Source organism: Gossypium arboreum, chromosome 12 (genome assembly GCF_025698485.1).
Source record: "Gossypium arboreum isolate Shixiya-1 chromosome 12, ASM2569848v2, whole genome shotgun sequence".
In the NCBI taxonomy this organism is placed as follows: Eukaryota; Viridiplantae; Streptophyta; class Magnoliopsida; order Malvales; family Malvaceae; genus Gossypium; species Gossypium arboreum.
This window is the reverse complement of record NC_069081.1, coordinates 35171000-35197983: the sequence shown is the minus strand read 5'-3', so window position 1 is coordinate 35197983 and position 26984 is coordinate 35171000.

The following is a 26984-nucleotide window of genomic DNA, read 5'->3' as shown; positions in this document are numbered from 1 at the left end:
CGAAATTTACTTGTGTGATCACATGCCTAGTACATGCCTAAAAATTAAAAGAAAAACAATATGCCTACCTTACAACTTGAACCTGGACCTCCAATTCCTTCCCAGCGCCACTTTTTTAGGAACTTAGTGGCGTCACCTTGCCACTTTACCAAGGCCTTATTTGTGTCATAACTTACGCAGCTTCTTCTTAAAAGCCCACTTAACCAAATCTCCTATTCACTTAAAAATCCCACCTTGATATTTTACCGTGTTTAGCTTAGTCTTGGGCCTTCTAAAGGTCTACTAACACATTTAAACATAATTCCAATATTTAGAACATGAAAATTTCAAGATTTACTAAAATCACAAAACCCAAAAAAATCCCGAAAATCGTATGCTATAACTAATATTTTTTTTCCTTTCCAATAATAATAATAATTTTATAAATATATCTAATAATAAAATTTCAAATATCAATAATACAAGAATAATAATAATTTTCGTAAAATTTTCAAACATACATACAGAATATTTTTCTAATAATAATAATTTTATCTCATAATACTAATTAAAATTTCATAAAAATTTAAAATATCCGTAATAATAAATACAAGAAAAATTTTCTAGTGGTAATTTAATAAAATAAATTTTTTCTAAAACGATAATATTTAAAACTTCCTAATTATTCAGGTTTTCTTCTATTCGAATCCCAGACTCAAAACCCAACTCTTCTAGGCCCCAAATTCAGGATGTTACATTCATAACCATTTCATAGAATAATTCATAAACTTAATCATGCTCCTTTGTTTGCATATATGTCATACTTCATTTCTATACATATTTCACAGAGACAAAGCTTTTCATATTCAGAAATTTAGTACGATACAAATGTACCTGCATAGGTTATACATTTCATATAATCAATCTCAGATTTCATACGCTATCATCAGACTGGTCAGGAATGATACAGATGCTCATAAACAAGTACAATGCCGACATCCCGGACGTGGTCTTACATGTAGTACAATATCTATGCCTCTGTCCTAGACAGGATCTTACACGAAATCAGATAAGATACCGATGTCCCAGACATGGTTTTATACATAAATTTCAATCGAGGCCTGTGTCCCAGACACGGTCTTACACGATGTCTCAAACAAATGTCAACTTTGCTTAGGAACATACAGAGCTTTTCAAATATTATCATATTATCATACTTTACTCCAAAGATAATCATCAGGCACTCAAGGCCGTCCAATACAGATTACAGTTTATATGTGCAGAATTTATTCAAATTAACACATAATTGTAATTTGACTTACCTCAGACGAATTTCGTATAGAACGAGTCGACTATTCGACTATTTTAGACTTTCCTTGATCTAAGTCTGATTTTCTTTGTTCTTGATCTAATACAATACAAATTCAACCATTCAATCATTCATTTCATTCAATTTAATCTATATACACATATGTAGGGCACTTTACATTTTAGTCCTTACATTTTCACACTTTGACAATTTAGTCCATTCTTCACAAAATCACCAATATACAAAATTTCTTTGCAACAAAGGCTATCTGAATTTTCATGGCTTCTATATAAGCCCATACAACATGTTCAATTCACAATTTAGTCCTTCAAAACCTCATTTTCAAAATTTAACCCAAATAGCTCAATTTCATAAAAAAACTCAAAGACAAAACTTATGAACCCGTCTACCAAGCCTTCATAATTCATTCAAAAACATCACAAAACTCATGATATCAACAATGGCACTTCATGAAATCTTTAACAGAAACAGAAATTCAGACATGGGCTTTGAAGAACACGAAGCAACAATCATAGAAACGTAGAAATTATTAAAAACCGAGCAAAATGGACTAACCTATTCACTCATGCAATGGCTGAATACTTTGAAGCTTCAATGGCTTCTTCTTTCTCTTAGTATTCGGCTGAACAAAGTGATAATATGGCCACTTTCATGTTTTCATTTTATTATTATAACTTTAATAATCATTTTTCTCATTTTGCCCTTTGTTATAAATTTATCCATTCACCTAACACATGTCCAACATTGTCCACTTACTATATCAATGGTATATTTGACATGCAAGGACCCTTATTTTAAAAGCCAAGCCAAATAGGTGCTTTAACATCTAACACTCAACTTTTACTCTTTACGCGATTTAATCCTTTTTCATAATTAAGTACAGGAACAGACAAATTAAATCACAGAAATTTTCACAGATGTAAATTCACATATCACAGACACAGAAAATAATATTAAAATATTTTTTCGAACTCAGATTTGTGGTCCCGAAACCACTATTTCGACTAGGGTCAAAACCGGACTGTTATAGTACCTGTCGTACGTTTGAGCATTTAGTGAAACTTTATTAAGCATCCATTAAAAGGAAGGGAAAGCATATGGAGACAAATTTTATATCCCAAAATGATGAAATGGAGGCAAAAGATGAAGATATACACTATAATACTAAAACTGACCATGCCTACGAGGATGATAAATTTAATAACCTTAATAATATAACTCACCTAGATGTGGTAGATTTTTTTAAGAATCATTAGAAAACTTGATGTTATTTTGACATTTTTATGTTGTTTTAAGTATATTTTATTTTCTTTCATAAAGAATAATTTATATATTTAATAAATATTTGCAATGTTTCTCATATTATATTTTGTTTTTTTTTTATGAAGAATATGAATATTCAACAAAATTTCGATGGACCCAAAATCAATGGAGACATGTGTCTTGCAGATAGTGTTACAACACATACGATACTCAAAGATAAAAAATATTTTTCTCATTTGACAATAAGTAATGGCCATGTTAATACAATATCGGGTAGTTCAAAACATATTGAAGGCTTTGGAAGAGCTATTATATTATTACCTAAAGGTACAAAATTTATCATTGATGATGCTTTATATTCCACTAAGTCTCAAAGAAATTTATTGAGTTTTAAAGATATTCGTCTTCATGGATATCATAATGAGACTATGAATGAGAAAAATGTTGAATATCTATATATTACAAATGTTGAATGTGGAAAGAAATATGTTTTGGAGAGTCTACTTGTTTTTTCATCAGGTTTATATTGTACACATATTAGTGCAATTGAATCACATGTTACTACAAACCTCTTATGTTACTACAAACCAGAAGTTTGTAGAACCACATACTTTTACTATTTGGCATGGCCGATTAGGCCATCCCGGATCTATTATGATGCAAAGAATCATCGAGAATTCAATTGGACACCTATTAAAGAACCAAAAGATTCTTGAATTCAAGAATTTATCTAGTGTCGCTTGTTCTCAAGGAAAATTGATTATTAGACCATCACCAGCTAAAGTTAGGATTGAATCTCTCGCATTTCTAGAATGTATTCAAGGTGATATATGTGGGTCTATTCATCCACCATGTGGACCATTCAGATATTTTATGGTATTAATAGATGTGACAGCCCTAAAGTGACCCTAGTCGGAAAGCGGTTTCGGGACCGCTAAACCGAGTCACCAAATTATTTGAATATGATATTTATTGTCTAAAATATGTGATTATGAATGTGTGAAAGTGTTAAGCTTCGATTTAGTAAATTGCATGTGAAATTAGTCAATAGGACTTATGTGTGACACTTTTGAAATGTGATAGGTTAATCTATAAGGATCTATTAGTGCATGTAATCAAAGGGGTGGACTTGCATGTCAATTTCCCCCATTTAATTACTAGTGGCCAGCCATGACAAAGGGTGATGGGCAAAATATGTCATAAAACATGTTGTGATAATGGTTTATGTTAGAAAAAAATAAAATAAGGAGTATGGGCAATAAAATAATAATGGAAAGGTAAATGATGATGAAAAAAATTGTCTCATCCATGTTCCCCCCCCCCCCCCATTACCGTGAATTGAAGAAAGAAAACAAAAAAAAAGTGTTCATTCTTGAACATCTTTGGCCGAATAGAGGAAAGAAAGGAAGGGGAAGATCTTGAGAAAATCGGCTATGGTGGTTTGCTAGACTAAGGTATGTTTGATGTTGTCCATGAGATTCATGCATGTTTTTAGTTGTTAGTTTGAGTTCTACCTAGCCCATTGTTTAAATCTTTGCTATGAGATGGAGATGATATTTGGCCATGGGTGTTGTCTTCTTGGTTGATGTTTGATGTTGTGGTGATGAGGCATGAAGATGAGTCAAGTTTCGGCTAAGATGGATTTGTGTTGATGTCATTTGCATGCTAAGTGTGAAGCTTTGTAATGATACATGTGATGGTGATTGATGACTCTTGGATTTTCTTTTTGGCATTTTTGAGTTAGACATTAAGTTCTTTGTGTAACCCATGACCAAAATTGAATGGTATGGTGTCTTGATGCATTCGGCCATGGTAGAAAATAGATGTGAAATGGTAGTAAGATGAAGTGCAAAATGTTAGTATTTGATTACTAGTGTATATATGCGTATTAGCCGAGTTTTGAACTTGAAACAAGATGATATATAATCAATACAAGTAACCATACTTGTAGGAAGTATTAAGCATATAATCGGCCTCAACATAGACATGCATATTCTACCATAGGAAGAAGATTGGTGTTGCATGTATTCGGTTAGAGGCAAGCATATTGATGCTTTTATCTTGGCTTAGACAATCGGCTAAAAGGAAGTGTGGGTTAATGTGTTGAGTTGATTCATGATTTCATATGTATGTGACTTTAATGTCTAATGTATATATATATGGGCTAAGTACCTTGAGTTCCTCTTTTCGATGCTCAAATGATTAAATCAATTTATTTGTTAAATTAAGCTCAAGAGCAAAGGGGAACTAAATCCGATAAAGGGAAGGAAAAAGTGGTCGAATAGCCATCGAAATCGCTCGACAACATCCGAGGTAAGTTTTGAGCAATGAGACTTAGTTTATGATTTGATTAAGTCATGATGTTTAAGCATAACAAATATACGGTGATATGATGATTCTATTTGAATTATATGATGAGTAAATTAGTCTATACGCATGACGGTAGCCGTATGTGCATAGAGATCGTGTCATAAAGCAAACTAAACCATGTTGTTTGTATGTGGCTAGTGAGCCGAAAATGGGAGTGCTTAATACGTGACTTGTGTTTGAACTCTAATTATGAAAATGAGATATAAATGTGTCATGATTTATTGATATGTGCATGAATATTCGGATGATAACCGGCTAAGTCCCAAGGCATTTGCGCTTAGTGACTATATCCTGCTAAGTCCCAAGGCATTTGTGCGAGTTACTATATCCGAGCTAAGTCCCAAGGCATTTGTGCGAAGTTATTACATCCGGCTAAGTCCCAAGGCATTTGTCCGAAGCTACTATATCCGGCTAAGTCCCAAGGCATTGGTGCGAGTTACTATATCCTGCTATGTCCCAAGGCATTGAGCGAGTAGCTATATCTGTTAAATCCTCAAGGTACTTGGCTTGGGAATGAGCGACCTTGCTGTAATAGTTTCAATTAATATGCTCGTAAAATCCCAAAGCAATGAGGTATGTCTCAGATATGCATTGATTTAGTTGATCCCTTACAATTAGTATTCGCCGATGATAAATGAGCTACCACCTTTGGCTAAGTTGATCTTTTGTGTATGAATATAAGGGTTGGTAATGTGAAGTAAGTATGATATTGAGAATTTGTGCATATGAAATTATCTGTTTAGCCACATGAATGGTACACTTTAGTTGTGTCTAATTTTATGGCTCAAACTTACTAAGCATTAAATGCTTACTCCGTTCTTTGAATCTCTGTTTCATAGATTTTGGTTCGTCAGCTATCGGACTCGGGATTATTGAAGTCGAAGTCGCCCACACTATCAAAGCCCCTTTTGGTACACTTTTGGTTGAACTTTGAAATGGCATGTATAGGACTACCCTTTTGATGTTGGTCATGTACCTTTCGGTATTGTATTTAATTTGGATAGCCATGCGAAAATGGCTTATATACATATTTTGAGCATAATATTATAATCATCTTGTATGTATATGGTTATTGAGAGGTGTGGATGTGCTTGGCAATGATTGGCCATTGGAATGGTTAATCACAATCATGTTTTGTGCTATATATGCTAAAGGGTTAGTTAAATCATGGAAACTATGTAATAGGTAAAGTCTACCTTAAAAATAGATACTGATAGCAGCAGTGATGTGAATGTGAAAAATAACTAAAACTAGTAGGAATGGAATTAAATAGTGAATAAATTATGTAATCGAACCTTGATGAATCTATTTTCATAGGAAAGTAACGAAATGATCATATGAACAGTATATTATGAGATATTTAAGTTTTCGCGAAACAGGACCAGAACGGTTTCTGGATTCCCTGTTCCGACTTTGGAAATTCATTATAAATTAACCAGAGATAATCAGAAGTCATGCCACATATGTACAGATTCCTTTTCGAGTCTAGTTTCTATAGAAACAAACGAAATCAGTATTGAAGCCCTGTACAGGGAGATATCCAAGTTGTAATGCGCAAAGGTCAGTGTAGTCGAACCCTGAAACAGGGGGGACTTTAACTAATAAACTGTACTAATTGGCTTGACCAAAAATCTAGAAAAAAATTTGTAGATGAAAATATGAGTCTAGTTTCAGGAAAAATTTACGGAACTGGTTTTCGAGTTTTGGAACTCGAGATATGATTTTTAAGGTGACAGTGACGCAGTTAGCCAGCTCGTCTGGAATTTTAAAATGGACTGTGCAAATAAGTGGATTAAGCCCGTTAACCCCTCGTGTCCGACTCCGGCAACGGTCTCGGGTACGGGGTGTTACAATAGATGCATCTAGTAGGTGGTCACATGTGTGTTTATTATCGACTCGCAACCTGGCGTTATTGAGACTACTTGCTCAAGTAATTAAATTAAGAGCACAATTTTCGGATTATGCAATCAAAACTATTCGTCTTGATAATGCTGGTGAGTTTACATCCCAAGCTTTTAATGATTGTTGTATGTCAATTAGGATAAAAGTTGAACATCCTGTAGCTCATGTTTATACCCAAAACGGTTTAGCTGAATCTTTTATTAAACGCCTCTAACTAATAGCTTGGCCATTACTCATGCGAACAAAACTCCCTATTACAGCTTGGGTATATGTTATTTTGCATGCAGCAGCACTTGTGCGCTTAAGGCCAACAAGTTATAATAAGTACTCCCCATTACAATTGACTTTTGGTTAAGACCCAAATATTTCCCATCTTAGAATTTTTGGATATGCAATATATATTCCAATTGCTCCACCACAACGTACAAAGATGGGTCCTCAAAGGAGGTTGGGAATATATGTTGGTTATGAATCTCCTTCTATAATTAAATATGTTGACCATTAAGTGGAGACTTATTTACTGCACGATTTATTGATTGTCATTTTGATGAAACAACATTCCCAACATTAGGGGAAGAGAAAATACAACTAGTAAAATAAATTACATGGAATGGATCATCATTATCTCAATTAGATCCTCGTACAAGTCAATATGAACAAGAAGTTCAAAGGATTATACATTTGCAAAACATTGTCAATCAACTACCAGATTCATTTAATGACCTAAAGAGAATTACAAAATCTCACATACCAGCTGATAATGCTCCAATACGAATTGAAATCCCAATAAGGCAAATTCTTAGTGCAAAAGAAAGTAATCCACTCCTGAAGCGTGGAAGGCCAATCGGTTCCAAAGATAAAAATCCTCGTAAAAGGAAAGGAGCAATAATTTAAGATGGTAATATTTTGGAGGCAAGTGCCCCAGAAGAGGCCAAATATATAACTAATCAAAAAACCCCAGAAGAGGTTCAGGTACCTGATAATGGTGATAACGAAGAAATCTCAATAAGTTATATTACTTCAGGAAAAACTTGAAACTGAAAAAATATAGTTGCCGACAATAATTTTGCCTATAATGTTGCTATTGAAATAACAAAATAAAATAATGATCTTAAGCCTAAATCTATTGAAGAATGTAGAAATAGAAAAGATTGGCCAAAATGGAAAGACGCAATTCAAGCAGAATTAAATTTACTTTCTAAACGTGAGGTTTTTGGACCTATAGTCCAAACCCCTAAATATGTAAAGCCGGTAGGATATAAATGGATATTTGTACGAAAACAAAATGAGAAAAATGAAGTCGTAACATATAAATCACAACTTGTAGCACAAGGATTTTCGCAAAGGCCCGGCATTGATTATGAAGAGACATATTCTCCTGTGGTGGATGCAATTACATTTAGATACCTTATTAGTCTGGCAGTACGTGAAAAAATTGACATGCGTCTAATGGATGTTGTTACAGGCTATTTGTATGGTACACTTGATAGTGAAATTTATATGAAAATCCCAGAAGGATTTAAAATCCCTGAAGGATATAGAGTTTTTCGGGAAAATTGCTCAATCAGATTAAAGAAAAGTTTATATGGATTAAAACAATCTAGACGTATGTGGTGCAATTGTCTTAGTGAATATTTGTTAAAAGAAGGTTATAAAAACAATCAATCTGCCCATTTGTTTTTATAAAAAGGTCTGAATCAAACTTTGTGATAATTGCTATTTATGTTGATGATCTAAATATTATCAGAACTCCTGAAGAGCTTCAAAATACAGTAAATTATTTAAAGAAAGAATTTGAGATGAAAGATCTCGGAAAAACAAAATTTTGTCTTAGCCTACAGATCGAGCATTTAAAAGATAGAATTCATGTCCATCAGTCAACTTATACGAAAAATATCTTAAATAAATTTTATATGGATAAAGTACATCCATTGAGTACCCCGATGGTTGTAAGATCGTTAAATGTGAATAAAGATCAATTTCATCCTTGTGAGAATGATGAAGAGTTTCTTGGTCCTGAAGTACCATATCTAAGTGTCATAGGAGCGTTGATGTATCTTGCAAATAATACAAGACCTGTTATAGCTTTTGCTGTAAACTTGTTAGCAAGATTTAATCCTTCTCTAACACGTAGACATTGGAATGGAATTAAACATGTATTTAGATATCTTAAAGGGACCATTAATATGGGGTTAGTTTATTCAAATGATTCAAAATCCCTATTAGTTGGTTATGCTGATGCTGGATATTTATCGGATCCATATAAAGGTCGATCTCAAACGAGATATTTATTTACATGTGGAGGTACTGCCATATCATGGCGTTCGACAAAGCAAACATTAGTTGCTGCATCTTCAAATCATGCTGAAATAATTGCAATGCATGAGGCAAGCCGAGAGTGTGTTTGGCTAAGGTTATTAACCCAACATATCCAGAAGATATGTAATTTGCCTTTATAGGAAAATATGTCAACTATCTTATACAAAGATAATGCAGCATGAATAGCTCAATTAAAGGGTGGTTATATCAAAGGTGACAGAACGAAACATATTTCACTAAAATTATTCTTCACTCATGATCTTGAGAAGAAATGTGACATAGAAGTTCAACAAATTCGTTCTAGTGATAATTTAGCAGATCTTTTTACCGAGGCATTGCCAACTTCAACATTTGAAAGACTACGAAACAAGATTGAAATGCGTCGACTCAAAGATATGATGTGATGTCGTCATTAGGGGGAGTCTAAAACACGTTGTACTCTTTTCCTTTAACCAAGGTTTTGACCCACTGGGTTTTCCTGGTAAAGGTTTTTAACGAGGTAACTTGCAATAGGAGTTTGTGTACTCTTTTACCTTCATTAGGTTTTTATCCCACAAGGTTTTTCCTAATAAATGGATGTCTATAACCCCCTAGGCATATTAAAGTAATGAGATAAAACTTTTTTGCTTCATTTATAATCAGGAGATCATTAAATGGAGTAATTAAGAAAACTTAGTTCATTAAATGTAATACATTTATTAATTGAATGTAAAAAAGCTTATAAATAGCACCTTGTAAGTAAAATATGACAATAAAAATTCTCTCGTATTTTCATCCACTTTTATTTATTATTTTATTAATTTTTCTATAACAATTTGAATTTTTAGAATTTGGTTTGAAGAGTTTTAAACAAAAGAATGATTCTTAGAATTCTTTTTAATAAAAAATAATTTTGATTTTTTAATAGGTTGAATAATGAAAATTTGGGGAAAAAATGAGGATATTTTTTTTAAAGAATCAAGTTCATTTAAGAGTCGCACGTTAACCCACGAGGTATCGAGGTTGATTTATTCCTGACCTCTTTTTTTTCAAATTTTATTTTAATTTAAAAAAAAAGAATTTTAACGTTTAAAAATGTGTTCAATTTTGAAATTAATCATTTTTAACTTCTTGCTACTAAAATTAGATAAGTAATTTAAAAAAAATTAAATTATTTATATTCCTAATAGTAATTTCTTAAAAGTGTCTTTGATCTGGGCATCATACGAGATAAAAAAAACAAAACTAATTTATATATATAATAGTGATTACATAAATATATATTTATATATGAAATAATTTAATTTTAAATTTGTGTTGAATTATATGGAGTGATAATTAAAACTCTTATTAGATATTCATTTGACATAAGTTTAAATCATATGATCTCATCCTCTACTCCAATATTGTACAGAAAACTTAAATATTAAATTTATTGTTTATCCATTCATTTTTTCTTATAATTATTTTTTACAAATAATATATGATGTGATTATGAAGTTCAAAATTTACTCTTTTTTTGGAAATATTTTCATATTAATTATATTATTAGATACATTTTACAATAATTAGGTGGATTTATATTAATTATATTATGAAAAATATTTAAACAATAATTAGACAACGAAAAGGAAAAATGGATGGAAAATCATCAAATTTATCAACAAGTGTATTCATGCAATTATATAGCTTTTGGACAAATTCTTAAGCTAACGTTTGTGAACTAGAATTTGAATTTAGAAAATAGTGTAAATTGAGTAGTAAACTACTTAAAAATATAACATTTATGATTATTTCTTAAATTTATGGATTTGTTAAAAGGCTATTTAGTAATAAATTTTAAATTTTTAAAATATTTTTAATTTGACAAATTCATATTTTTTATATTTTTCTAATGTTAGATCAATTTCAACTAATTTATCTAATTCTTATCATTTATATAATAATTAAAATCTAAATTCAAATTCCTAGATGGATCCTCATAGAATTTTTGGACATATAACAACTTCCTTAATTTTTTGACACACACAACTTCTTTAATTATATAATAAGAAAGCATGTTTATATTAATTATAGTATGAGAAAACATTTTAACATTAATTATGTTATAGGAATAGTATTTGATGCATTAAATTACCTCGTCAATGAATAAAATAATAAAGTATTTAAGGACTTATATATAAATAAATACTAATAAGTTTTTTTCCTAATCTCAAATCGGTAGTGAATAAATTCTTCATCTATGAAATTTCAGTTTTCTATTCTTAACGGTTGTTCTTGCCAACAATATATTTTTTATTACAATAGTCTTCAATCTGTAAGGTTATCCTCTAGCATACTTAATGGAGCAAAAATATGGCTAAAATAATTCTAAATTGACTAAAAACAATCCCAAAACTCAGTTTATATATGTACGAGAGCGAGATAAGAAAAAATCTCAAAATAATTCTAATTATTTGGTGATCGAAAATCAATCAAATAATTTTATAAAATCCTAAGCCTAATTTAGAAAAGTTTTGGTAAGTCAATATATAGGGAGAAGTTGAGAAATAATTAAAATTTTTAAATACAATTAAATAAATTTATCAATATTTATTTATAAGTATTCAATTACTTTATTATTTTAGTCATTTATGAGCTGGTTTAATCTTGTTTATTAATAGCGAATAAAACTAATACATCGATTGTGCATTAAACATTATATGTTATATCAATTATAGTATGAAGAAATATGTTTAAATTATTTGCATAATTAGAGGAAAAAAGAATAGAAGAAAAACAACAAATTCCATCAATAAAAGCATTCATGTAAGTACATAACTTCCCTTTAAATTTTAAACACATATTTTTTTTTGGTGAGTAGAGCAAAATAAATAACTAGTTACATGGATACATTCTGAAATAAAAATCTTTAGCTCTATCTGTTTCTAGGATTACTTGAAAATTCCTAGTAAGAAAATCAAGTATCTGCAAGTCTTTTGGTCTATCTGTTTTTAGGATTACTTGAAAATTCCTAGTAAAAAAATCAAGTATCTACAAATCTTTTTTCTTCCGAAAGTCAATTTGGCTAAAGCATTTGCAGCATGGTTGTGTTCCCTAAATATATGTTTTAAAAGTCACTGATCTTGATGAGACAAAAGCATTGGATCCTCCTGATTAAAGCAAAATTCGAAATAATCGATACACTATCTTGAACCTCTCTAATTGCCTCCAAACTATCAAATTGAATTATCACCCTACAATGTTTTCTTCATTAGACGAGATTGAGGCCATTCAAAATACTTATTAATTCAACGTCAGAAACTGAACATTTCCCCAAATGTCAGTTATTTCTAAAAATCTAATCCCCATTTTCATCCCGCACAACACCCCTAGCATTAGAAAGACCAGAACCCATCAAAACAACACCATCAGTATTTAGGCCAGAACCCATCAAAACGTCCGATTAAAATGGGTGGTAACGCCTTTAGGAAGGCTAGTATGCGTGATTACTCCACTAACAAACTGATTGAAGTTGGGAGTCAATGTCCTGGGCCATTGGATTTGGCCCTATATCATTACACTTGGTGTTTGGGTTTGTCACAACAGCAGCGGCTTGTACCAAAGACCCCTGTTCAACACCGGTTGCTGGCAAATAATTTTTAGATGGGTCCGTCGCTGGTTTTCCAATCCAAACTGCCTTTGAAATATCTCACTCAACTCTTGAAACTTTATTTGATCCGTTAGGCCTGTAATGCCTGGCTTGCTAAAGGTGCCGCGACTTACCTGATGAAAGCCTCCACTGAGGTAGACATTTCTTTATAACCAAATCTTCTTGAGCTAAGTTTTCCAAAATTTCCTTTCCCTTATTTTTGGATCTCGTCGACCTATCCTTTTCCAAAGCAGTATCATCATCTTCCTCTTCAATCTAGGTCAATGCCTTAAATCGGGATCCCGAGAAATCCTCTCCTAGTCTATTCTTTCTAAGTTTACGAGATTCTCTTGGTTGTCTCCTGATTTTTCACTCCATTATCATCCAAGGTCCAAATGGCCCTTCATCCACCACAGTACCAGCATCCGCCATAGCCATATCTGCCATTAAATCTTTTCCGACCGGATTAGTCACAACCTCTTTCGCCCATGTACAAGCTTCCTTAAAATGACCGTACCGCCCACAAGAGAAACAAACCACCGGTAACGATTCATATTCGATGCGTTGAATATTTCCATTAATTAGGACCTGTGAAAGCAAAGGTTTTCCCAGATTAATGTAAACAGCCATACGAGCATATTTTCCTCTCGCTTTGCTATCCGTATTGAAATCCAATTTTGCATTCTTGCCAACCATTCCACTAATTTCCCACAGTATTCTCTTTTTGTACAAATGTCCTGGAAGACCTGGGAATTTGATCAAGGTCATTACCACATTCGGGTAAGGTTGTGCGAGATTGAACTCTGTTGTCTAGGGTTATACAGTCAGATATTGACCGTACATGATCCATGGTCCTTGGGTTAAAAGCTTCTCATAATCCTCTGAATTCTGGAATTTAACCAGGAAATATCTGTTCTTAATATCCATCAATTGGGATGACATGGAAGGCTTCCGTAATCCATAAATCTGATTTTGGAGTGCTGCAAATCCAATTTTTTGCCCCAATAACTTAAGCACCAGTGAGGTAGACATTTCTTTAATTAAAAGTTGATTAACCCGATCCAAAAACTCAATCGATGGAACTCCGTTAATAGATGACCTTTTGATATCTCCATCAAGAAAATGCAAAATCATCATCCGTTTCAAGACTGACCACTTTACTCCCCCTTTTTGATCATGCAATCTTTTACCGAAAAGCTTCTCTTTCTAGGAAAACGACGACAAAGGATTCGAATCAACAACCATCTCTGGATCCGATCTTGAATCTGTCTCTTTAAACCGCACCTTTTTAGTATTCCGATCACCAACAGAACACGAACCATCCCCATTGTCACCACAAAGAGGATTCGACATCTTCTATTTCAATTCTAAACACAAATTTCTGTTTAAAATACATAAAACTAGTTAATTTAGGAATAATATATAATTTGCCCCTGAACATATCCATTTGTATCTAGTTAGTTAGTTCTTAAATTTTTTGGATCTAATTAGTCTTTAAACTTGTATTCCGTCAACCAAGTTGGTCCTTCCACACTAGAGGTGCTAACGGGCCGGGCTCAACTAAAAATTTAGGTCTATTTATTAAGCTCAGGCTATCGGGCCCAAAATATAGGCTTAAAATTTCGCTCAAGCTCGACCCAAACAAAAATGCTAAAACCCGGGCTCGATTCGGCCCGCCCATATTAATTTTTTATATTATTTTATATAATTTTTAAATATATATAATACATCAAAATACTAAAAATCAAAATAAATATTTTCCAACAAATTGAAAATAAATTTTAAAAAATATGTAGACTTAAATAGCATTAAGATAGATACAACTTAACAAGCAAATACCTCTAAAATAATAACAAAATTAACAAATGCCTTTAAAATAATAACAAAATTAATAATAAAATAAGTTTTATACAATATTCAAACAATAACAACAAAATGGTAGCAACATAATAGTAATATGGTAGCAAAATAGGAAGAAAACAAGAAAATAACATTCAAAAACAAAAAAAAAATGGCAGATTTTTTTTGTCATTTAGTGAATTCGGGTCGGGCTGCCAAAAATACTTTACTGGAGGCCGACCCGTTTTTTAAACGGCCATTATTTTTTTATCCAAGCCTATTTTTCGGGCTTATATTTTTGCCTAAACCCTCCCACATTTCGGGTGGACCTTCGGGCCGGGCCAGGTAGCCCGACCCATGAGCAGGTCTATTCTACACTAACATTGTTAGTTTGTGATGCCATGATATTTCTAGCCAATTTGGAGGTGTCATGTGACAACCTCTCAAAATGACACATGGACAACATAATTTATATATTTATATATATTATTTTAGTTTATGTTTGCCACATGGCACATTAAGAGGTTACCACGTGGGATCACCAGATTAGCTAGTAGTACCATATCAGCACAACTAATAATGTTGTACAAAAGTATTAATATAGTTGATGGAATACAAGTTTAAGGACTAATTAGATATAAAAAATTTAGGGACCAACTAGGTAAAATGAACAAGTTTAGGAATCAAATTATATATTAACCCTTTAATTTATTATAAAATTAAACAGCGCTAAATATTTGTTTTAATAATAAATATTCCAGCACCCCAATCTCGGTTTAGCTGAATTCAAAACAAGCAGTAAACCTCCAGCGATATTCGGTTTTGACAGACATAGAGATAGGGTTGAGACTTGAGAATTTTTCTCTGATGGATGGATCGCTTACACTTGATTCAACTCTGGGGTTTTTGACTGGATGTTGTTCTACAAAAAATAACAGTGATTGAAGGGTAATCTATGAAGCGATAAAATGCTACACCTATGGCTAAAGCTAGTTTACAGATGATGACAGAGTTTAGCCATTCGTTAGGGAATGATGGCCTGTACCTGATGGAACGTAATATCGAACCAAGTGAATGTGAGTGGTGTCTAACTCTGATTGGCCTCAACATATCGTATCTGAATGGTGTCTGACGTTACCATTTTCTTAACTATGTTATATGTTCAACATGATGTCCAAAATTTATGGTTCACGTAGAGATAGGGTCGTCCAATGAATTCAAGGAGCCATCAATTGACAGATTGGGTTGTTTAATTACTGCCATCATTCTGGGATGCAAATGAAGTTTCAATTTCAAAAGCTAATCCTAGCTCAGAGTCCTACCAATCTAGAACCTCTGGGATTCTGATTGTTCTTAAAGAGGGGAATACTTGTACTGAGTTTGCAACTTTCAAAGGGTGCATCGGAAAGAAGGCTGTAAAAGGAAATAAGATGAATAGATGCAAAGATGAGGAAAACCTAGAACTCTCACTCCTCATATGTCTATAACTTTCATATGCAACCGAGTCGATTTAATTGAACAAAAGCATACAACATTTGGGTTTAGCTTGTATACGAGGAGAGGGCAAGCCATCCTTTCAAGTACCAGACAGCTTGGGTTCTACCAAGAAAATGGTCGGTCCTTAAAAACACTTTCTTCTTTTTATCTGTCAAATGTGAGGTACGGTCCCAGTAGGGGACCAAAGTTCTCATAATTCTACTCCCAGATGCACCTGGCTCATCTCCAGAACTCTTCTTCGTCCATTGAAATAATTGGCCTATGCCACGTTGCCATCTATCTAATGCACCGTAATCAACGGGTTTCTAAGATGATCCTGATAAGGAAAATAAACAACCAGAAAAGAGAAATTAGACACACCTTCTCTCTGGTCTAAAATCTCATCTTAGCACTACAATTGCTAATGTGAAAAACGCTAAAGACAACATAATATATGGAGTTTCCAGAAAAAAAAGAAGAAAATAGGCAAAGCAAGTGACAAACGAAGTGGGGCTAGGCATAATTTATAAAATTTTAAATTAATAATAGTAAAACTATATTTTAATTTTTAAAAAATAATAAAATTATATTTAATCTTTAAAAAATTATAAAATATTAATTATTAATCATAAAAATAAATAATTTAAATTTCAACCCAGGAAAAGCAAGCAATTAATGACCATTGGCAGCCAAAATTGCTACTGAAAGTCGACAATGATCTCTTGAAAGTTGAAAATCGAAAGCCCATTATAGGTAACCATCTCAGTCTGGGTGGCGAAGAACACTAACAGGTGACCATATCTGGTTTAACCATTGATGTTTTAGAAGAAAACAAGTTGCAGCTTAAACTGGTGCTCCAAACATTCTAAAAACATGGTCTGATCTTCATCACCTAAATTCTTCCGAGTTTATAATCTTTAAATATAATCCATTTGAATGCACCGTTTCAACTCTAAAAATCCGCCCTTCCTTGGCCATTTGCAGCAGCTGGTTGTGAAAGGAATATTCATGTTTTAATGTCTTCTTTCAGTGTGTGTAAGAACCATCAATGTTGCCCACCATATTTGGCCATGATTCAGTCCAAAGTTCTAGGCTTTGGTTTAGCTGAAGGTAGGAAAAAAGTTAGTATGTGAGATAATAAGGAAACTCATGAGCCATGGAAGTTGCCGACGTTATTTAACATTCATTATCAGATGAATGATTGACATCCATGACTGTAGCAGCGATAGTGATACTGGACCATAGGAATTGATTGAACGTTGACAGGTTACTAAAATAAAATAACAGAAGCTAAGTGTGACCGTCCACACTAATCCGAAAAGTATTGCTAACTCTAACCCATTGGATTTGAGGGCTAGTTTATTACTGTTTTTGAAACTTGTGAAAAAATATTTTTGAAATTTTTTGGCTAATTTACTAATTTCACTTAAAAAATTTTGATATTTATAAAAATGACCTAGATTCAAAAACAATTATTAAAATAATTTGAAATAAACAATATTTTTGGGTATTAGGAACCCAATGACCGGCACTACATAGTATTTTGGTCCCATGATTGCTTAATGATTGTGTCAGGCTTTAAAAAATTAATTTTTTTTTAGTTTAGAAACCTAATAGTCGACACCAGGATATTTTTTTAAAATCGTATCATACTAGAATATAAAAATACCAATATTTTAAAAAAAAATATTGGTTCTGGCCATGTAATTGTTGGCACCAGAGATGTAAAAAAAAAAAAAAAATTGGTGCTGACAAGTAAATGGTTGGCACCAGGTACTTTTTTCGTGTCCCAATGTAATTTTTTTTTTACTTTGGTACACTGATGGCTGGCACCAGTTAAGTTTAAAAAAGAAAATTTGGGTGTTAACCATGTAATGGCCGGCACCAAGTACTTTTTCCGTGTCCCAATATTTTTTTTTTGAACACTGATGGGTGACACCAATTAAATTTTTTAAACAAAGAAAATTTTTTTTGGGTGTTGGCCATGTAATGGCCGACACCAAGTACAATTTTGGCTCCCAATGTAAAAATAAAAATAAAAAATAAAAAATTGGAAACTGATGGCTGGCACCAATTAAAATTTTTTAAAAATAATTTTTTTGGTGTTGGCCATCTACTGGCCAGCACCAGGTACTTTTTTCATGTCCCAAGGCAATTTTTTTTTTTACTTAGGGACACTGATGACTGGCACCAATGAATTTAAAAACAAAAATTTTAGTGCTGGCCAGTAGATGGTCGACACCAAATTTATCAAATATATATAGGTATTTTATCTTTTATTTGAGTTTTTTGTTTGCTTTATTAATTGAAAATCAAGATTAAAAATATTAGTTTTTTTCTTTATTTAGAATGAAGCAAAAAAATTTTAAGATAAGTTCTAAAATTTTGTTTGTTTATGTTCATTTCAATAGAGAAATGATAAATACAACTGAAGAAGGCCGTGTATTTCAAAGTAGAAAAAAAATAGGAATGAGATTCAACAAGCGTATTTCGCTGGCAGATTTAAAACGAAAAATTAGTACAAAGATAGCAACCCATTGTAGAAAGCAAATGTGAGATTGTTTTACAAATTTCTGATTTCAACTGATCCGCTCAAGTTCTCCAAAATGGAGCTTAAAGATGATGATGATCTAGAGACAATGATAGCAATTTATTGCCCCCCTGAGATAGAAAATCCCAACCCTGTTGAGTTGTTTGCGGAGATAGCTAAATCGAATCCTATTCAAGTTGTAACTCCAAGAAGCTAGTGCTCTGGAATTGATTTTGATCTTAAAGTCTCCTAGGAAAATCAGTCGGGTTTTGGACGGTCAATGCCAACTCCCGAAAATCCAAACACCGGTGGATGTTCGTATAACATCCCAAACTCATGTACTCGTCTAGAGATCCATTCAGAGGTGTTGGCCACCATAGAATATGGTGATGAAGAGTCTGATAATGATGATCAGTCCCACTGTGATTCCAACGATGATTTTAGTGACCTCGATTTGGATGACATCCTTGAAGCATAGACAAAGAAAGGCTGATGGAGGGTGAAAATGTAAACCTCTATTTGGCCGTGAACACGGGCCCTGGTATAGTTATAAGAAATAATCCAGGGTCCTTCATAACTGACGTGGATCCTGATGCGGCTCTTGCAGGCGAGTTCTCGGAATATACAAACATTGTGCTGGCTCACCTACTTGATATTGAATTCGGCGATGAAGAGTTGTTTGTAGGACAACAATTCGATAACCAACAAAACTGTTTACATGCTATAAAACAACTTAGCTTGAAGTTAGGTGTGGATTATAAAGTAATGAAGTCGACGTAGTTTTTGTACGTAGGAGAATGTTGGAAAGCGTCAAGTGGTTGTAACTGGCATGTTTGAGCCGCGTTAATGCAGCAAACACAGATGTGGATGATAAAGAAACTAGAAGGTCCACACACATGCACGTCTACTCGTATGTCGCAAGACCATAGAAAGTTAGATACAACAACTATATGAAACTGCATAATCTCTTTAGTGAAAGAGTCTCCCACCATTCAGGTGTCGGCTTTTATTGCAAACATGCAAGCTCAATTCAAGTATAAAGTATCGTACAGAAAGACATAGTGGGCAAAGCAAACGGCGATACGAGAGTTGTATGGTAACTGTGATTCGTCATGCAATGAGCTTTAAGGGTGGATAGTCGGGATGCAAGAGTATGTGCTTGGGACAGTGACTAATTTGCAAACCGTATAAAGGTCAGACAGGGAGATACAATCGGGGAAACAATTTTTTCACCGATTGTTTTGGACGTTCAAGCCGTATGTTAGGGCTTTCCCTCACTGCAAGTCAATGGTGCAGGTGGACGGGACATGGTTGTATGGAAAATACACGCAAATACTCTTGATTGTTGTTACACAAGATGGCAATCAAAATTTACTTCCGATCGCTTTCGCCATCATGGAGCGTGAGTGCTTCGAGTCTTGGGAATTTTTCCTTAGAAATCTACGGAGGCATGTTGTTAGAAAAGACAACATTTGCCTTGTATCAGATAAATCGAAAAGATTACTTGCTGCGATAAGGCGATTGGAGGTTCCGTGAAGGTTTGTTTATTGCATCCGGCACATTGCATCAAGCTTCCACAGAGATTATAAGAATAAAGATTGGAAAAAAGAATTCGTAAACATGGGTAAAAAATTTTTGTTTGTATTTATTTCCAAAATTACTTTTCAAATTTTTTCAGCCTATAAGTTTTTAAAATACTGATTTCAAATTAAATATGCAGGTGATGAGTTAGAACCGCGAAGATTCAGGCAGAGGTTTGCGAGGCTTGAATCTCAGATGTCATCTTTACCAACAAATCTCCGGACATGGTTAGGTAGTATGAAGAACGGGCAATTGACTCAAAGTTACGGTGAGGGGTTTCGGTATAGGAAAATGACGACCAACCTGGTAGAGGTGGTCAACTCTGTATTGAGGCACACACGTCATCTGTCGATTTCTGCTTTTTTTTAGCAACATTTTATAGGTTGGCCACATTGATACCTAGGCTAGGTTTGAGACAAGCTAAGTAGATCAAGGCCAAACACGTGTACATTAAGGGTGTCCGAAAGGCCATGGCGGTAAATAGTCGAAGGGCACAAACAATGAACGCAGAATTGTATTCGCGCGACTTGGAGACTTTCTGAGTTCAAGGGTACATCGGCCGTCGTTCGGGTCTTCCACCTAGGTTTTATGTAGTTGATCTATGAAACAAGTGATGCGATTGCGGGATATTTCAGAATATTCGATATCCATGTGCGCATGTTCATGCAGCGTGTTCGAGAGCAAAATTAAATGTTGAACAATTCATAGACGAGATCTACACATTGCAACGCACATTGCGTATATGGGGAACGAATTTCCTGTAATACCCTATGTCTCAAACTGGAAGTTCCACCCCCTGCTTTTGAGATGGTGCCTGACCGTAGTCTCCGTACACATCCTAAAGGTCGACCACAATCGACAAGAATTTGAAATGACATAAATGTCAGGGAAACGGGCGAACCCAAACTGTGCATTGTGTGTCGAACATCCGGACGCAACCAATCAACTTACCCACATCGTGTCTATGTTTCCAGTCAATCATCTCGCAATGCCGAACTCAAAGATGGTGAATTATCTATTATTGAGGGCATGTTGTAAAAACATTATAAAAATATGAAAATTTTGATAAATGATATACTTTACTCGAATTATACACTTGATTAAATATAATACAATATACATACATATTTAATTTAAAACACATTAAAATGAAATAAACAACAATGAGAGAAAAATAATAAGAGAAAATGTAAATTAAAATGGAAAGAAAGATAATTTAAATGAAAAGAAAAAAAATTAAATTTAAATGAAATGAGAAAAAAATTAAAATGGAAAGAAAGATAATTTAAATGAAATGAGGAAAAATTAAATTTAAATGAAAAAATATAATTTAAATGAAATAAGAAAAAAATTTTATATTGAAAAAATAATTTAAATGAAATGAGAAAAATTAAATGAAAATGGGAAGATAGATAATTTAAATGAAATGAAAAAATAAATTTAAATGAAATGAGAAAAAAATTAAATTAAAATGGGAATAAAGATAATTTAAATGAAATGAGAAAAAAATTAATTTTAAATGTAAAAAGATAATTTAAATGAAATGGAAAAAATTAAATGAAAATGAGAAGATAAATAAAATAAATGAAATATGAAAAAATTAAATTTCAATAGAAAAAAATATAATTTAAATGAAATGGAAATTCAAATGAAATGAAATAGAAATTCAAATTAAATGGAATTGAAATAGAAATGAAATGAAAAAAAAAAAAGAAGAAGTGAAATGACATGCTAGGCAAGCCTGTGCCACTACACACACGAAGCCCGAGAAATGGAGTGTCATTGGCGGCACCCTATAAGAAAAAACAAGGTGAAATGACATGTTAGGCAAGTTTGGGTCAGGTCTGCACTAGGCTTGAGAAATGGGGAGAGGTTGGCCGGCACCAGCAGGCCTACTCCTAGGAATTAACCTATTATTTTAGGCTAAAATCCAAAAAAATCCTAAAAAAATGAAATGATACTTTTTTATTTTAAATGGAATTTAAAATTTTGTAATGGAATAATATTTAAATTGACAAAAAATTAAATAAAATATGAAAAATTGTAAATGACTCTAATATTGAGACTACTTCTAATTAATATGAAAAAATATGAAATGAATTGAAAAAAAGTTAAATTGAAATGAGACTACTTGTGATTAATATGAAAAAAAATTTGTATATTAGGAAAAAATTAATTTAAATGAAATGTTAAATGAAATATGAATATGAAATGAAATGTAATTTGTAATGAATATGAAATTAAATGAAATGTTAAATGAATATAAAATTAAATGATGATTATGAAATGGAATGAAAGGTGAAAAGACATGTTAGGCTAGTCTTGCGTCAGGCCTGTGTCATTGACCAAGGCCAATTTGGCCTTCCAATGGTCGGCAATAGTTAACAATTTTTCCCATGCTCAATCACTATGGTCCCCACTGTAAATGGGCTATTTCAACCCATAACTGCCGACCACTGCCGATACCTGCTGCTTACCATTGACTGCTAGCATCATTCACCGACTGACGATCAACGATCACCTCCAAACGCTTCCGAAAACTATCGTTCACCATCAACCACCTCCAATCACCTCCAATCACTCTATGGATCCTAATCCTAATATTATTTTGAATGAAAATAACCACATTGCAGCCTATGTACATAAGGTAAATGAAAAGAAAAATGTATCATTTAATTTTAAATATCATTTAAATTCTTTTTTAAACGAGAAATACAACATTCTATATTTACTATAAACACAGGATCTATACCGAATTGTGAGACCCCAGTTGCATAATCCCAGTTATTTTCCCGATCGAAGAGTTTTATCGTATTTAAATGTCGCGAGTTTTGGGGTAGCCGCATACATTTAGATATCTGAGCTACGAGCCGATTTAATATCGCATTAGTTGAAAGATGGCGTCTAGAGACACATACATTCCACTTCCCGTGTGGGGAGGTAACTATTACACTGTAAGATGTAGCAGTTCAACTATGGCTGTCTATAAACAGCAAAGCAGTGGCCGGGCTTGGAAAAGTGCCCGATCCGTGGTGCACTTGCGAGCGGTTACTTGGAAGGGTGCCCCCCAACAACGAGGAAATACGATTAACCTATATTAAGTTTACTTGGTTAAAAGTAAACTTTCAGCATCTTCCGAGCAGTCTGACATAGACATTATCTACACTGCAAGAGCGTTCATTCTACAACTTAGAGGTGGGATACTATTGCCGGACGTCAATCAAAATAAAGTCCCAATAATGTATCTCCCCTTATTAAAGGATCTCGAGCTTGCCGGAAGATTTAGTTGGGGTTCTGCAGTGTTGTCATGCTTATACCGAGAGCTTTGTCGATCGACAAAGCTGTCAACGAAAATAATGGGCGGTTGCTGCCTTTTACTGCAGTCTTGGGCATTATACCGAATGCCATTTTTGGCATTAATGAGCTACCAACTGTATGTGTGGCCACTCGTTAATAGGTAAATATATAGCTCAATTTTGCCATCTATTTTTTAATTGTATAGTATAGTATACTCATTTTTTGCATGGAAAAAATAATTTGATAATATATTCATTTTTTTAGATAGGCAACTGTACCGGGAATCGGGCGATCGCTCACCGTACCTATGTACCGTATGATGATAGAGACTCATTCCAGGGATGGCGTAAAATACAATTCTGAATCTTTCTTTTTTAAATACAATAATTGCACAAGAAAAAAAAATTAAATAATAACGTGTTGTCTATATTATTCAGTTTCTATGGATGCCATATGATGAGGAAGAGATCGCGATGCTCATACCATTATGGGTTATCGAGTAGCAGCAGCTGTTCGTGTCAAATGTGCCTTTGATTCATTTCCATATGGTGGAGTGGCATGATGGTGGTCGGGTATTGAGGCAGTTCAGTTGTGTACAACCTATCCTGAACCCTCTTGTAATACCCCTTACCCGTGTCTGACGCCGGGATAGGATACGGGGCATTACCAAACTTAAACATATACATACATGTAAAACCGAGCCATAAAATTTCCTTTAAATACAAAACTATACATATACATGCAACTCGTCCCTTATACGGGCCTACAAGGCCCAAAACATACATCGGGGGTGGTTCAGGACTAAACCGAGAACTTCTAAAAAAATTACAACACTTAGAGAAATTTTTCATATTTAGAGAGTCACACACCAATGTGGGTTAGGCTGTGTGGTCACATATACCCGTGTGGCTTGGGACACGCCCGTGTGGCTTGGGAGACGCCCGTGTCTTCAACCTGTGTAACTATCTATTTATGACGTCAGCGACGAAATAGGGTCACACGGCCAAGTTACAGGCCAATGTGCTAAGGCCGTGTCCCCCACACGACTGAGACATACGGCCATGTCTCTGCCCGTGTGGTCAACACTTAGGCTATTTTCCAAGCCTTGGTCAACCATAAAATACAACATCAAGGACATATAACATGGCATCCATTTAATGATTAAACATCTTCAATTAGGCCACAAACATAGTATTTGCATGTCATGATACATGTGTTTTACATACTCATTTTATACTAAGTTAAACTCACCAATTCACGCTTATTTGGCCTTGTCTATTATGTTATCACTTATACTTTTATACCATGGTTACCATCATACCAAAATATTTCAACTTAATCATCAAACATTCATATTCAAGGCTAACTCATGACTTTATAAAACACCAACATATTGTACATGCGTAGAATAACATGCTTGTCTAAGACATTGCACACCATATCAAGTCACATACTCACATCACATGAAACTTTTAAGCTTGTGCACGCACATATAATAGGGTTACAACCCAATAATCAATATAAACTACATCTCATGGCTATATACAATTGAATCATTATAAGCCAATACATTTGGCCAAATCATAAAACACATCACAAGAAATAAGTCTCTATACATGCCACTCAGTTGAAAACACTTAAGGTTTATTAATACCCCAAATTGATAATTTGATAGTGTGATGTTGCCTCCGACGATCTCTAACCCCGAGCTAACCTGACAACACTAAAGAAATGAAAAGGAGGGGGTAAGCTTTATAGCTTAGTAAGTCCATATAAAAATAATAAGCAATTTATTAACGTGCTTTTTCCTAATTCTTACAACATGTTCTCATGGTAACACAATCAAAATTGCACATAATTCCACTATTTGCTCATATTCCAGTCAAGTTGTCTACTCGAGTCATAGTCACTAAATTATTTATAACTTGAGTTAAAGAATTCTAAATTTAAATCCGTTAAAATAATTTAAAACTAGACTAATATATCTTTCTACCATAAAATTTTTATAATTTATGGATTAGCCAATAAGTACAGTTTATTCTTCAAAGTTACCCCTGTTCTGCTATTTGACAGCTTTGGCCTTTCTTTACAAAAAATTAACTATCTCTTAATACGGGATTTGGATGATGTTTCCATCTATTTCTCTTGAAAATAGACTCATTAATAACTTAGTCATATCAGTTCTAACTCGTAATTATTCTTGTACATTTTTTAGTGATTTTCCAAATTTAAGACAGGGGAGCCCGAAATCACTCTTACCCTGTCTCAAAAAGATTCAAATATCTCATAATATGAAATTCTTTTTCTTAACCATTTCCTCTATGTGAAAATAGACTCAATAAGATTTAATTTCATATCTTATTCAGTCTCTAATTCGATTTCCATAATTTTTGGTGGATTTTCGAAGTTGGACTACTGCTGCTGTCCAAAACTGTTTTAGTGCAATATGATGATAACTATCATAAGTTCATTTCCAACTAATCATGAACACACCATTTCATGGATTCCATGTTCAGTTACACAATGTAAGTTAGCATGATATTGCAACAAAATTCATAATCATAATTCATACATCTTAGCTTACCGAGGTCTCGACATTTCAAAGTCTCAATAAGGTACATACTTGTACCCTTTCAACACTTTTCACATATTACTCCACTTCTTAACCATAATCTTGAATGACCCATTGGACCACCCGAAATACTAAAGGACATTCGGGATTATCATACACCAAATAGAGTGCTAAAACCATGTCCCAGACATGGTTTTACATGGGTACGCATATCGATGCCATATCCCATATATAGTCTTATATGAAGTCTCATATCAGTGCCGATGCTATATCCCAGACATGGTCTTATACGGGACCTCATATCGATGCCATGTCCCAGACATGGTCTTATACGAAATCACTTAACGATGTCAAAGCCGTATCCCTGATATGGTCTTATACGAGATCACATATTGGTGCCGATGCCATGTCCCAAATATGGTCTTACACTAGCACACATGTCAACACCGATGCCATGTCCATGACATGGTCTTACACTGGCTCTCATCTCGGATGCTGATGCCATGTCCCAAACATGGTCTTACACCGGATCTCATCTCGAATGCCAATGCCATGTCCCAGACATGGTCTTACACGAGATCTCATTAATCGTGGTGTCATGATATCCGAATCTTAAGCATTCCTTAGGGTTACTCGGGACTTTCAAGATATAAAGCTATCACCAAACTTTCATTAAATCGTCACAAGCCTATTTCATTAGGGCATACATACATATATCATAGAATATGAATTATTAAACGCATAATAATGGAATTGTTGAATTACTTACGCACAACTTACAATCCATGTAATATCAAGAATTAACATTCAAGTATAATATTGCATTATTATTATCACATGAACTTACCTCAATACCAAAAATGGTAAAAAAGGACTTAACCATCAATTTCTTATTTTCCCCCGTTCTAGGTCCGAA